This window comes from Podarcis filfolensis (assembly GCF_964270895.1).
Source record: "Podarcis filfolensis genome assembly, chromosome: 7".
Classification (NCBI taxonomy): domain Eukaryota; kingdom Metazoa; phylum Chordata; class Lepidosauria; order Squamata; family Lacertidae; genus Podarcis; species Podarcis filfolensis.
Window position 1 is genome coordinate 32,569,623 of NC_139603.1, and position 15,769 is coordinate 32,585,391.

The 15,769-nt window shown below is 43.8% G+C and overlaps 1 long non-coding RNA gene across 1 annotated transcript; it reads left to right on the forward strand.

Moving 5' to 3' along the window:
- Positions 1-705: 705 nt before the first annotated feature.
- Positions 706-9,724, forward strand: LOC310767252. Its single transcript, XR_014550800.1, has 3 exons — positions 706-1,189; positions 5,918-6,062; positions 8,218-9,724. It is a non-coding gene; the product is annotated as an uncharacterized lncRNA (long non-coding RNA).
- The last annotated feature ends 6,045 nt before the right edge of the window (positions 9,725-15,769 follow it).

Consider the following 15,769-nt stretch of genomic DNA (forward strand, 5'->3'; position numbering starts at 1 on the left):
ACTACAGACCCTCCAAGGACTCAGCTATAGTGCTGCAAATAAAACATATTAAGTGTGTTTTAAGTGCAATATACAATGTGACACTAGGTGGTGATGGTGAGCCTTATGGAAAAAGCATTTTCAGAACAGTTTTTATATGTGTGTAGATTCCACCCAAGAGTCCCTATTTGCCAGGGACGTCCCTGATTTAGACAAGCCGTCCTGGTTTCTGATCTGATCCCCGAATGTCTTACTTTTCCTTAGGATGTCCCTATTTTCATTAGAGAAATGTTGGCGGATATGGAGTTATCTGACCCTTGAGCTGTCTGAAGGCAATCCTATATAGGGAAGGGTGTTTTTTTTAATGTTTAATGTTTTATTATGTTTTTATATATGTTGGAAGCTGCCCAGAGTAACTGGGGCAACCCAGTAAGATGCGTGGGATATAAATAGTAACATTATCATTATAGAATAGGACGTCCCTATTTTCATCGGAGAAATATTGGAGGGTATGGGACTGGTCCTGCCTCTCAGTGTTTTTAGCTGATGAGTGAAGTAAGAGCTGTGATTGATAGGTGAGTCATTTGGACACTAAGCAACAGGAATCCCTAGGGTCCTGAAGAATTTCCACTTCCCCATCCCCTCTGGTGCACTGTCCCTGCTTCAGTCTTATTTTCTACTGCTTAGAGCAGGCATAGGCAAACTCGGCCCTCCAGATGTTTTGGGACTACAACTCCCACCATCCCTAGCTAACAGGACCAGTGGTCAGGTGTTAAATGTTCGGAAAAAGTCAGAAGCCCAAGGCAGTATAAGTTCCTCAACTACGTTTATTTAACATTTGTCAGTGACAACCACTCGCTCATAGGAAAACAAGAACCGAACTGACTGGACAACACAATAAAAATGCCGAGCATGAACTGACCGTTGACAGTTGACAGTTGAAAGTGCATTCACTTACTTGCCATTAGAACGTTCATCTACCAATGGTTATACGATTGGTTAGAACGTGCCTTGTAACATAAAATGTGTTAAACCCAATACCATCCCTAGCTAACAGGACCAGTGGTCAGGGATGATGGGAGTTGTAGTCCCAAAATATCTGGAGGGCCAAGTTTGCCTATGCCTGGCTTAGAGCCTCCATAGTTTGCCCTTCCTTTTTTTCTTAGTAACTATGATGCATCTATCCTGTAATGGGTTTGTCTGAGATCAGGTAGTCCCTAGATGTTATTTTCTCCAAATACCACCACACAATAAGTGGGTGTGGATGTTAAAGAATCCCCCTTTCTCCCAAAATAGCAAATGTGAAAACTTTAATGTTGATTCTTGCTCTGGGATTGTGTGGACAATGACAAGGAAGTCACAAGTAATTTAGATAAACAAATAGTATATATTAGCAATAGTTGGGGCATAATAATTTTTGAGTGTCTGCATACCCTCCAACATTTCTCTGATGAAAATAGGGATGTCCTAAGGAAAAGTGGGACATTCCAGGATCAAATCTGAAACTGGGACAGCTTCTGTAAATCCAGGACTGTCCCTGGAAAATAGGGACACTTGGAGGGTCTGTGTCTGCCACTATGGAAGGGATTGCTGCTGACAGATATCTTCTGATTCTACTACCTTTGCAGAATGATTTTGAGATTACCAGATTGTAATGTATACAGAACAAAAGAAGCAATCATTTGCAAAGTGCTGTTTCAGAGCAGTGATTTGCTTGCAAGTCCCCCCCTTTCCCACTGTATTTTAAGTGCCTTTGCTTGCCCTAATGTATAATGTCCTATCAAGAGTTTCAAGCAGGTCCTTTATCCTCTATCTATCATCTATTTATATATATATATATATAGAGAGAGAGAGAGAGAGAGAGAGTGCAGCACAGAGCCAGCAAAGGTATACCATTGATATGGGACATGGGTGGCACTGTGGTCTAAACCATTGTGCCTCTTGGGCTTGCCGATCAGAAGGTCGGCAGTTTGAATCTGCTCGATGGGATGGGCTCCCGTTCCTTTGTCCCAGCTTCTGCCAACCTAGCAGTTTGAAAGCACACCCGTGCGAGTAGATAAATAGGTATCTCTGCGGCAGGAAGGTAAACGGCACTTCCATGCACTCTGGCACTTGTCATGATGTCCCGTTGCACCAGAAGCGGTTTAGTCATGCTGGCTACATGACCTGGAAAGCTTTCTGTGAACAAGCACCAGCTCCCTCAGCCTGAAAGCGAGATGAGCATCACACCCCATAGTCGCCTTTGCCTGGACTTAACCATTTAGGGGTCCTTTACCTTTTACCTTTACCTTTTACCATCGATATGCAGTGATGGTGAGAGATGAGGAAAAGAACTCCAGTATTAAGTAGCTTTGGTTTCTATGCAGGCTTGAGGTGGTGGTTTGTCTTAAATTTAATGTGCCTTCGAAGTTGGCAGTCATTTGTGTGCTTATCTCCCAGTATCTTATGTATCTAAAATTGGATTTTTGAGTACAAAGCTGACATGTTATGTATAGTTGCATATAAAATATTCATTCTCAAACTCTTGCTGACACAATGCTTTCATTCTCCATGGGTCTTGTGGAATGTGGTCTCAGATATTGTGGCAGATTAGAAATCAGCCTGCCTCAACCGTTGTGTCCTTTACTTCAAGGTCTCCCAGGGCATCTACCCATGTGATAAGGCATGAGAGACCAGTTTTCAGGACGGAATCCATGCATGACACAGCCTGCCTAAACCAGAGGGCAAGGACTGAAAGATTAGTAATATGCGGGAAGATGAAACATTAATTTGATGGAAAGGGCAATCAGAGAAACCAAACTGTGAATTGATCTGTTTATAGTTGACTAGAAGGGGGGGGGGGAGAGAAAAGAAAAAAGGTGGGCGCTGATGAAAGAGCATGCTTTTCAGAGTGAACTGCTTTTGAAATGAATGTCAGCTCCTTGATTCATATTGAGAGGTATCCAGAAATCCTTTACTCGGGAGGCTGATCAGATGTGGCAGTTTCTGCAACGAGCAGCTTGCCCAGTGCTATGAAGAAGAAACCGCTGACAAGAGTGTGTCTGCGATGGTCATTTATGCTAAGAGTCAAAGTGGATGTCCTCATCAATGAGCAGATGACATGTTAAATAAGTGCTAGGGTCGAATGACTGGCAGGCAGGAAACAGGGCCTGAACGCGATTCCAGATTGCTAGTTTCTAAATTCAGTCCAGCTTCTTTCAAGCTTCTATGGCCAGCACTTATTAAGCACTATGCTGGAGCAGTAGTGGGTTTATTCTATGAGCGTAAAAGCAAGGATAAGGCAAACAGACACGGCACTTCTCTGCCAAGGCAGAGAACGTAGAATGACACCAGCACTTCTTTCTCCCTCAGCATCCTCCAAAAACCCAGAGAGGTGGTCTCCCCTCCCCTGTCCCACAAAAACTGCCCAGGCCCTCCAACATTTCTCTGGGCAGCTTCCAATACATATAAAACATAATAAAACATTAAACATTTAAAAACTTCTTTGAGAAACTCATCTTTGAGAATTCCTGGAGAACAGGCGAAGTCCCAGCAGACTGGAGGAGGGCAAATGTTGTCCCTATTTTCAAAAAGGGGGAAAGAGAGGACCCAAATAATTACCGCCCAGTCAGTCTGACATCAATACGAGGGAAGATTCTGGAGCAGATCATTAAGCAAACAGTCTGTGAGCACCTAGAAAGGAATGCTGTGATCACCAATAGTCAGCATGGATTTCTGAAAAATAAGTCATGTCAGACTAACCTGATCTCATTTTTTGACAGAATTACAACCCTGGTAGATGAAGGGAACGCAGTGGATGTAGCCTACCTTGATTTCAGCAAGGCATTTGACAAGGTGCCCCATGATATTCTTGTAAAGAAGCTGGTAAAATGCGGTCTTGACTATGCTACCACTCAGTGGATTTGTAACTGGCTGACTGACCGAACCCAAAGGGTGCTCATCAATGGTTCCTCTTCATCCTGGAGAAGAGTGACTAGTGGGGTGCCACAGGGTTCTGTCTTGGGCCCGGTCTTATTCAACATCTTTATCAACGACTTGGATGATGGACTCAAGGGCATCCTGATCAAATTTGCAGATGACACCAAACTGGGAGGGGTGGCTAACACCCCAGAGGACAGGATCACACTTCAAAACGACCTTGACAGATTAGAGAACTGGGCCAAAACAAACAAGATGAATTTTAACGGGGAGAAATGTAAAGTATTGCACTTGGGCAAAAAAAACGAGAGGCACAAATACAAGATGGGTGACACCTGGCTTGAGAGCAGTACATGTGAAAAGGATCTAGGAGTCTTGGTTGACCACAAACTTGACATGAGCCAACAGTGTGACGCGGCAGCTAAAAAAGCCAATGCAATTCTGGGCTGCATCAATAGGAGTATAGCATCTAGATCAAGGGAAGTAATAGTGCCACTGTATTCTGCTCTGGTCAGACCTCACCTGGAGTACTGTGTCCAGTTCTGGGCACCACAGTTCAAGAAGGACACTGACAAACTGGAACGTGTCCAGAGGAAGGCAACCAAAATGGTCAAAGGCCTGGAAACGATGCCTTATGAGGAACGGCTAAGGGAGCTGGGCATGTTTAGCCTGGAGAAGAGGAGATTAAGGGGTGATATGATAGCCATGTTCAAATATATAAAAGGATGTCACATAGAGGAGGGAGAAAGGTTGTTTTCTGCTGCTCCAGAGAAGCGGACACAGAGCAATGGATCCAAACTACAAGAAAGAAGATTCCACCTAAACATTAGGAAGAACTTCCTGACAGTAAGAGCTGTTCGACAGTGGAATTTGCTGCCAAGGAGTGTGGTGGAGTCTCCTTCTTTGGAGGTCTTTAAGCAGAGGCTTGACAACCATATGTCAGGAGTGCTCTGATGGTGTTTCCTGCTTGGCAGGGGGTTGGACTCAATGGCCCTTGTGGTCTCTTCCAACTCTTCCAACTTCCAATTCTATGATTCTATGATTCTCTATACAGGGCTGCCTTCAGATGTATGCTAAAGGTTGTATAGTTAGTTATCTCCTTGGACAAATGGCCTGATTCTGTATATGGCAGTTTCCTGTGTCTTACTTATTTACTATGTCAGCTGGCTACTTTTTAAAAATTGTTTTAAAGCTTTTAATTATGGCTTGGGGGGAACTTTGGCCCTGTCCCATAGCATAACAATATCTAAGTATATAAGATAAATATATTTCCTTAAAAGCATATTTGATTATAAAAAATCCACAAATCAGTCAATGGATATTACAAGTTTAGGGCAGATATATGGGGAAGAAACATATAACGTCCATTCTAAATATATTCTGTGAATATATATTTGAGAGGGAATGATATAAAATGTACAGTACAGGCTATAAATTCTAGAACAGGTGTAGCTGGTGTAAATATATTTCCTTATCTCACTGATTGGATTTTGCACCTCCCTGCAAGATTTCTGTGTACTGGGAGAGAGAAAGAGGTTATGTGTACAGATGGTTAACTGCTGAAATGCCCAGAAGGTTCAACTCATCTGCGCTTGCGAAGATGAGGAGAATTTTCCACTGACTAATTCGCAGGTGTTTTGAAAGCTCTGGATTACATTCAGGTTTTGCTGTTCTGTTTTGTTTGATCAAATGCCTTAGGTTAGATGTTGAAAATGTGAATATTTTATTATTATTATTATTATGTCCAAGTGGTTGTAAGAGCATCAGTACTGCTCTCTAGAGAAAAACGGGGTGCAGAGAAACCTTTTGGCATTTGGACCTCACAGCCATTACAATGATGCCTTGGGCTTCCACTGTCCCTGGGCTGCCTCTCCTTTTCCATGACACATTGCATCGCCTCAGGTCAATGACTTAGAGCTCGCTTGCCCATCGTCATCATGGTCATAATTTGGCAAGCAATAATAATTATTTTCCGCCTTATGCTAGGCCTTTCTCTTGCTCTGTCCTGCGCTCTTTTTAGCCTACAACCAGAATAGCAGCAAAAACGAGCAGGTGTTTAGGAAGCTTGGCTGCTGAAAAGCGATGCGCAAGCGTCACTCTCCACTAGAGTAGGCTGTGTTGGCACTGCACTCTGGCTGCTATCTGTCGACAGTGAGCAGGAAGAGGTAACACAATGCTTCTTTTAATAACAAGTTTAATAGTGAGCTGGATGAGTAAAATTAAGGGCTACACTCAACAGCACGGCACGATTATGGGCTTATGCAGATGACGGGTGAAACTGTATCTCAGGTTATTATCCTATGCATGCTTACATGAGATAAATCCCTGTTTAACTCAGTGGTACTTATTCTGAGTAGCCATGCAAAGGTACGATACTGTAGAATGTCATCTACCTACAGTGTGTGTGTATGTAGATACACCTGTGTTAAGGTTTACACATTATTAAAATCTAGGTAGATGTATACTGAAGAAGCAGGGGTGTGTGTGTGCATGTGCGCGCACAGTCTTTCTAGAACTAAATAAGAACCAACCCAGTTGAGAAATGTTAATTTGGTTTTCATGTAGAAGCACAACCATGGTTTTATATCTTCATATAACTAGGGGCGGAGGAAGGGGGGAGGTGGAGGTGGGGGTGGAGCGCCCTGGGTGTATTCACTGAGGGGGGTTACATTCGGCACACTGCCCACCCACGACTCCCAAGCCTACCCTAAGCCATCGGGGGAAGGGAGGGAGCTGCACCACTTTGCCGGGGGCATTCCCCCCTTCCCGCTTCATTTTGACAGCTTGGGGGAGGCTTGGGAGTCATGGGCAGGTGGCATGCCAAATGTCCACCATTGACGACTCGCTCCACTCCCATGGGTGACTCACTCTGCCTCCGGCTACAGGGCGCTCACACTGCTCCGTGCGCCCAAGTGGCTATCCCGCACCTGAGAGAGCACCCTCCACACCCCGCGCGCCTCAGGAGCACACCTGCCTTGGGCAGCGCAGGCATATGCTCCGCTGCATATGATATCTTCGTGTCTGGAATTTTATAAAAAGCTTTTCTTCAAAACATTTAAATTAGCGCTCCTCCACTGGAAGAGTACAGTGGTACCTCAGGTTAAGTACTTAATTCGTTCCGGAGGTCCATACTTAACCTGAAACTGTTCTTAACCTGAAGCACCACTTTAGCTAATGGGGCCTCCTGCTGCTGTTGTGCCGCCGGAGCCCGATTTCTGTTCTCATCCTGAAGCAAAGTTCTTAACCTGAAGCACTATTTCTGGGTTAGCGGAGTCTGTAACCTGAAGCGTATGTAACCCGAAGTACCACTGTACAGTGGATGAATTCTTAACTTTCAAAAAATTGTTTCGCATAACAATTACTAACAAAATTTGCTGCTTTTTTGTCTTTCTTTTTAAACATAAGATCACCAGATGTATAGGATTGTGTATCCTATACATTTCTACTCAGAATTAATTTTAATTGGGTGTTCCAAACATAGAAGCATAGAAGCATAGAATTGTAGAGTTGGAAGGGGGCCCGGGGGTCATCTAGTCCAACCCCCTGCAATGCAGAAACCTCAACTAAAGTATCCATGGCAGATGGCCATCCAACCTCTACTTTGAAACCTCCAAGGAAGGCGAGTCATATGAACATGGTTTGCTATGAGAATGTGGTATACAAATAAACAGTGATGACACATATGAGAACATACACATATGCTAATAATGACTAAAATAAGACCCATTGATTTCAGTGGGTCTACTCAGAGTATGAGGCACTTGGATGCAACCCATAACTTTCAGTGGGTATTTATTCATTCATTGCGCACTTATTCAGCCCAATTACCAACACTTCACAGTACAGTGGTACCGCTAGTTTGAACTTAACTTGTTCTGGAGGCCCGTTCTTAACCTGAAACTGTTCTTAACTAGAGGCGTGCTTTCGCTAATGGGGCCTCTTGCTGCTGCTGTGCTGCTGGCACACGTTTTCCATTCTCATCCTGAGGCAAAGTTGTCAACTTGAGGTAACTCTTCCAGGTTAGCGGAGCTTCTAACCTGAAGCGTTTGTAACCTGAGGCGTTTGTAACTCGAGGTACCACTGTACAAGATAAGGAGAAGGAGGCTCTGGGGCTCTGTGGGGGTGGGGCAGTGGACTCCCAGATGGGAAGTTGGGGTTATATAATAATGAGGTTGGAGCCCTCTGGAAAAGAGGCATTGGTAACACAGAAAAGTATCCTGGCCAATGTCAGTTTCACAGATTATAAGACAGTTGGAGGCAGGACCATGCATGGAAATGCTTTTAGGAATCTCTCTTTTAATTGTCACGTTTCATTGTTAGAAATGGAAGCCGGGCCCAAAGCCTAATGAACAGGGGTTCCTGTGTGGAAAGTGAACTGGGAAGGGGCTGCGACTACTTTGGGGATTCCGCTTTCCCATTGTTGTGCAAATGGTGAGGACAGAGGTCCCCTTCAGTTTCTCATGAACGCAGCATCAAACAAGTCCCAGCTTCTCAAAACAGCAGCAGCAGAATCTTATTTCAGCAAAGAAGGGGGACAAATAATGAAAAACAGCTTCCGAAAGGTTGCTCGGCAGTGTGAGAACTTGGCCCTGCAGTTCACAGCATTCCAGTAAACAGAGTGCCAGAAAAATAATAATCGGGATGTACTGAGCTGAGGTAATGCTGGCAAGAAGCTACGAAAGCCTAACAAAAGACCTCTCCCCCTCCCCACCCGCCAGTAAAGAACTGCTCTTCATTGCTCCTTGTGTTTTCCTGTCAGAAGAGGCTGTGGGGCTTGTTTCCTGGCAACGTGCCCCAGCTCCTTCTCTCCGCTGAGACCCATCTACCCCTAGGGGGAGCCCATCGGCTGTCAGCCTCCAGCAAGAACCTGTGTTTAACTAGCTCCTTCTGGGATGCAGGCGAGCTTTCTGAGAGCACAATTAGAGCATCTGTCATGAGCAGCAGAACCAGTGCGAGGTGGCGAAAGGTTTTGGTGGCTGCTGGAGTCTTTTAGAGCTAAATCATTGGGAAGTGCATAGAGGCCAGTTTGGATGACCTGTCCCTCTTCCTCACCTATCTTTTTTTATTATTTTAAAGGGAAGGGGGAGTTGTGTAAAAACCCACACGATAAATCTTTCCTGCTTGTCAGAGATTTCAAGTAAACAAAATAATAGTTCTCAGGAGAGGTTTATGCTAAAACATAGAAATTTCCTCCCCTTTTAAGTCTGCGGGTGTTTATTGCTTTTTCAACGTACATTAGCCAACGCTGCACTTTTTCTTTTTAACAAAAAAACATCTTAGAGATTCTATAGGCAACTTACAGCCTAAATTTCTGCAACCAGCTTCCCAAGCCTCCACTGATTCTCCATTTCTCCCCCCCACTTTTCTTTGGATCATGTGTTCACCAGCGGGTACTGTGACCAGTGTCGACCTTTTACCTTTGAGAGTTTTGTAAAAGAAGGAATATACAGGTGCAGATTACAATGCTGCCATCAACAGAGGCGAACTTGCTGAAATTCCCTCTTCTGCAGCCCTGGCCTGCATTGCATCTGGTCACTGTGCATACATCACTGTCCAGCCAGCCAGATTTGCATTAGAAGGAACCGTTGCTGCAGAAGCACAGACACATAGAACAGGTGATAACTCCCCGAATTGCCCAGCCTACAATTTAACTGAGTTACATTTCTATGATTGAACAACAGAGATGGGGGGCATAGCATAGAAGAGGAAAGAAGTGCTTTCCTCAAACAAAACAAGAATCCTCCATCTAGGATGCACTACATTTATTTCAGGATTTATAAACTGCTTCCCAACATATGTTTTCAAAGTGGTATACAAGAGAACTACTTATATACAGTGGTACCTCAGGTTAAGTACTTAATTCGTTCTGGAGGTCTGTTCTTAACCTGAAACTGTTCTTAACCTGAAGCACCACTTTAGCTAATGGGGCCTCCTGCTGCCACCGCGCCGCCAGAGCACGATTTCTGTTCTTATCCTGAAGCAAAGTTCTTAACCTGAAGCACTATTTCTGGGTTAGCGGAGTCTGTAACCTGAAGCGTATGTAACCCAAGGTACCACTGTACAACATATATAATAAAAATGAAATATACATAACAATCTAAAAAAATATTCGAAGCATCAAATTACAAAATTCTATATAGCATACAATATAAAATGGCTGAGTCACTCTTCGGGGAAAGCTCTCTTAGATAATTTATCAACAGCTGCCTAGTGCTGGGTGCTTGTTGAAGTTCAGTTGGAATCTGAGTCCACAGATCAGCTATATGCATGTAAGAGGCAGGGCCGGTCCACCCATGAGGTGGGGTGAAACAGTTGCCTCAGGCGGTGGGAACCCCTGAAGTGGCACCTCCATGAGCACCCCACCCACCCTGCCACCGCCACCAGTGTCAGAGAAATGGGGCCAGCACTGGCGCCAATTTCTGGCAAGTTCTCAATGGCAGAGCAGTGGCAGCAGGGCAGCACTTCTCATTTCGCCTCAGGTGGTGAAACGCGATGTGGCAGCCCTGTGAACAGGGCCTTATGCTAGAGCTGGGTTGCTCTTGAAGAAGGATTTTTAAACAAAGAAGCATTAGGCTCTGTCAGTTCAGATCAATAAACTTGGAGGAATTCAGTGTAACTCCCAACCCTCCAGAGTGGATTTAGAGGAGGCACAGGGGCACACAGGTAAAGGAGAGGGGGAGAGAGCCCTGTGGCATTAGCAGGAATCATAGCTCTGGCTTCCACTATCAGAATGGGTTCGTTGAATCCACCTCACTTATCTTGGCATTCATTATGGCCTTGTGGGGTTTTTTTCTTCTATCCAAAACACCTCCTTTAGGCATTCACCTCCACGACTTGGTTGCAACGCATGCACAAGGTTGTACCTTTGTACTTGTGTTAATTTATCCAGCATGGTTAACTCTCTATAGTTCAGCACCCACAATTATTAAATGGAAAGCTTACGTCAGCTGCAACTGTGCAGTAGGAGAGCCAAGGTCATCATTTAAGTAACCTATTGCATTTCCAATCAGATATATTAATCAGACCGAAATACGAAGCAAAGTGCTAAAAGTCACCAAGCATTTCAATGGCAGAGTTTCAGCAAGAGGCCTTATTTTTCCTCCTGGCTGTGTTTCCTAAAGATTCAGTTATGTATGTTACATATAAGTTTACTTGTAATGCTGATATATAAAATGGGTAGTGATTTATGATCTTCATAATATATTACCCTCAGCTGCTGCCAAATACCACAAAAATTTCCCAACACAGTAATTTGATTAGCAGTTGATTTGACAATGCAAAACACAAGCAGATACTATTTAAACATTGGGCAACTGAATAATAAGGTGTGCACAGTGGCCCCCAGTTTGGCTGGAATACTAGCCTGTGGATGATTTTCCCAATACTGAAATGCTTTAGTCTTCAATGAGGGGAACTGATGTAATACCTTGTGAAGTTTGCCAGAGAGCTGTCAGGCTGGACTGAATTTGTGATCCAGAGTATATATTGGCACATAAAAAGGCATGAGATCAAAATGCTACAGTGCATAGAATAGTTTCAACGTTCTGAAGTAAACTCATTCATGATGCTTAAGGGGCAGTTTATCCAGTAACCAAACAACACATATAACATTTTCTCAGAAATTATTTACTTTTGTAACCACTTTGGAATCTTGTTTTTCCAAGAAAGGATGAGTACGTAGTTGTGTGCTACAATGCGAATCTATTACCAATAATAAATATTAGCTAGAATCTATGTTCTTCTACTTGCCAGACATATTTACTATCTGGGAAGGCAATGCTATGGGTTGACAATATTTTGTAGGAACTTTAATCTCTTTCACTATGTAAAAAACAAAACAAAACACCAAACACCTCCAAACTGAATGGCTTACAATGAAAAAAGTGTCTACAGTGAAAGAAAAGGCCCATGGGATGCAGATGTTGGGAGTAGATGCCGCAGTGTGGAATGGCCTTGCTGCATAAAAAGAAAAAATGGAGAAGTACTTAAGCACTGGCGAGAGTAAGTGTACATCCTTCACACAAACAAACAAAGGCAATCTTGTGTAAAGACAGAAGCTTTAATATAGGGGTAGCCAAAGTGCTGCCCTCTGCTTTGTTGGACTGCATATCCCATGATGATCACTATTCATGTCTGCCAAGACAGATTGTTGGTGCAGTCCACCAATGCCTGCAGGGCACCATGTTGGCTACCCCTCATTTAACATAGCAGGTTTTAAAAATCTAGAAATTTATTAAGGTACCGTATTTTTCGCTCTATAACACGCACCTGACCATAACACGCACATCGTTTTTAGAGGAGGAAAACAAGGGAAAAAACATTCTGAATGAAACAGTGGATGTATCATTTTTGTGCTTCATGCTGTGGCCACAGACATGTGATCTGATGGTGAATTTGGGGTGACCCAATGCAAAAATCCTGAGAATTCCTGTGGATCCATGCTTTGTAACCACGTTTTTGCACCATTGCAGCCCCAGGCAACAGTGGGTGCGTGATTTTTCTGGTGCAGGCTGTAGCCATGGACATGCTATGTGATCTGATGGTGAATTTGGGGTGACCGAATGCAAAGATCCTGAGGATCCCTGTGGATCCATGCTTTGTAACCACATTTTTGCACCATTGCAGCCCCAGGCAACAGTGGGTGCGTGATTTTTTTGGTGCAGGCTGTAGCCATGGACATGCTATGTGATCTGATGGTGAATTTGGGGTGACCCAATGCAAAAATCCTGAGAATTCCTGTGGATCCATGCTTTGTAACCACGTTTTTGCACCATTGCAGCCCCAGGCAACAGTGGGTGCGTGATTTTTCTGGTGCAGGCTGTAGCCATGGACATGCTATGTGATCTGATGGTGAATTTGGGGTGACCGAATGCAAAGATCCTGAGGATCCCTGTGGATCCATGCTTTGTAACCACATTTTTGCACCATTGCAGCCCCAGGCAACAGTGGGTGCGTGGTTTTTTTGGTGCAGGCTGTAGCCATGGACATGCTATGTGATCTGATGGTGAATTTGGGGTGACCCAATGCAAAGATCCTGAGGATCCATGCTTTGTAACCACATTTTAAATGGAGAGCGAAGGAAAAACAAAGAAGGGACATGAGGTGGTGTGCAGAGAAGCAGCTGGCTAAGAATGCAGGAGAGGGATTTAACGGGAGGGAGAAAAGAAAGGCAAACGTTTCCCCCCACCCCAGCCATTTCTTTCTTTCTTTCTTTCTTTCTTTCTTTCTTTCTTTCTTTCTCTCTCGCTCTCTCTCTCTCTCTCTCTCTCTCTCTCCCTCCCTCCCACCCTCTCTCTCTCTCCCTCTCCCCCAGCAGCACCGGAGCACAGAGAGGAAATAGAAGGAACACAGTCTGCTTTCCTCTCTGCTTGCCTGGAGGGGAGGGGCTTTCCCTGCTCTTTGTTCCGTTTCAGCAAACACAGCAAGGAAACAGAGGAGGGTGGGCGGTAAGACCCTGAGGCAGAATGCAGGAAAGCAGCCACTTCCTCTTTTCAGATTTCCCTTCTCCGTGAAGCGCGATTTGATTTTTGCCTGATTTTTCGGCTCCAGGGACCACACATTCGCTCAATAACACGCACACACATTTCCCCTTCCTTTTTAGGAGAAAAAATCTGCGTGTTATAGAGGGAAAAATACGGTAAGTAATTGAATGACTGCAAGGGCTCAGTCTGCAGGATGCAGAGGTAGCCCTTTTTAAAAGGGACATATAAAAATAGGTAAATTGATGAAGATTTACAGGTGCAAGTCCTGGGGGGAAAAGTATATCAGATATACCTGGCTTGACAACCCCATTTAGAGAGCAACCCAACAGGGAAACTATGGCATTGTGAATAAAAGCCTTCAGAAACACTAAAAGCAGCACTCACAGGCAGAGATGAAAAAGCTCTAAATTGCTATGATATGTCACAGCCTGTCAGTGTATTAATAGATGCTTCTAAATCAGGCTTGGGAGTGGGGCATAAAAACTTCAACGGAGCCAAAATAAAATTCTGCTCAAAAAGAAAAGGAAGATTAAGTACAGAATATTCACTAGTGTGTAGTAGGGTGCTGAGACAACGCAGATCACAAACATCTGGCGTTGCTGTTGCTTTGTAACAAAACAATTCACTAATGACATTTGGGGAAAGAGAAATGAAGGGACTCTTGGAGAATACACTTCTGTCGTGGAAAATCTAAACTGGCAATGGGAAGTACACCTCCGTGGCTCCTCAGACTTTGGCCTCCATTAGCTGCATGTACATGTGCTGTGTGCCTTCTTCATAAATATGCAGCAAGGCCAACCGGTGTGAATCAGAGGGAAGGTACATGTGCCATTCAGGCTATCAGGTTAAGTTTCCTGGGGCAAAAAGCAAGAAACAGGTATTCTCCCCTGATTGCTGCCAGTCACAAATGTTACTGGAGTGGTTTTGGAAAGCAGCTGTCGGGAAGAGATCCTACAAATGATCTAAAATAAGGCCAAGTCGGAATTTGGTCATGATGATTGAAAAGGTTTAGTTTGTAGTAAGAGGAAATAAATAAAGCAGCTGTTTTCTAGCAGCAGATTCAACAGACTGAAAAGAGCTTTCCATGTAAGTGAAGTTCCTCCAACCATCACTATCAAGTTTACTTTCAAAGAAAGGAAACCTACTGGCTGCAACTCCCAGAAAATATTTATCCTTCTAATTCCTATTGGTTTATCTTAGGGCTTATCAACTCTTATCTTTCCTCTGCTCTTTCCAGGCATGATATGTGCTTTAAAGCTCTGTGTCCTAGCACCCTTTTCTTTTGCTCCAGAGCTTTCCATGCAAAAACCCACTCTTTAAGCTCAGTTAGAGCAAACAGCAATCTGTGGAAAACCCCAAATTGATGTTTGCTCTGACTGAGCACTAAAGAGTGGGTTTTCATGAGAAAAAATCCACACTCAGACATAGAGCTTTTAAGTGTGGACCTGTGCTTGGAAAGAGTGGGGCAAAAGCTAAGTGTGGATAAGCCCTTAGTCTTAGGTATCACCCTTAATCCCTCTTTGTGACATTGTAATTACAGATCATTAAGAAGCATTTTAAAAGCGGCAGTGAGAAACTCGGATTTGCCTATCCAGTAAATGGAAAGGAAGTAGGGGTTCTCTCCCCCCCCTTCCCTCTCTTTTTTTCTCAGGCGGCCTGAATGTGTCACTAACTAGCAATTTGGCAGCAGACTTTAGCAAATAGCTGCACACTAAATGGGTTTATCCTTAAACATAATGCTCTTTTCCATTTTAACTGAGCATAAAATTGTATCTTTAAAGGATCTTCAGGCAGGGAAGCTTGATGCCTCTTGAGTAGTTCAGTGTGACATATGGTCCGTCTTCCCAAGCAACGGTTTTATCTGCCACATATAGTTTCTGCAAATTTGAGCTAATGTTGCTGGGAAAACAAGAAGGGATTTATGCCCAAAAACTAAAGAAGGGAATAAAAATAATCTTTCCTCTACATACCTCATGTACTTACCAAAACATATTGGCCGTGTTCCAAGGGACATGGAACTCTGTTCTAGCAAGGACTTTGCCATCATTAGGGAATGTTAATCAGCACAAATCTTCCTAAATAACAGGATAATTTCCCATATGTAGATGCTTCCATCACCTTTTTGCACTCTATAAGTCAGAGCTTTGTTCATGCTCCAGGTTTGTAGGTTTGTTTGTTTAAACTGGCTCGATCCATTCTTTTCTAGATGCTCACTTCTCTATAGGACACCTTAGGCACCTTAAGCTCATCCCAGCAATCTGACCATGTGGACAGGATTGGAATTATTCCTCTGGCCCTACCACATGTTAGCTTTGTGGGACGGCTGGACCATTGGGCCTTTACCTAATGGCAGAAGCACTAAAATGCACTTGACACTTACCTCTTCTCTC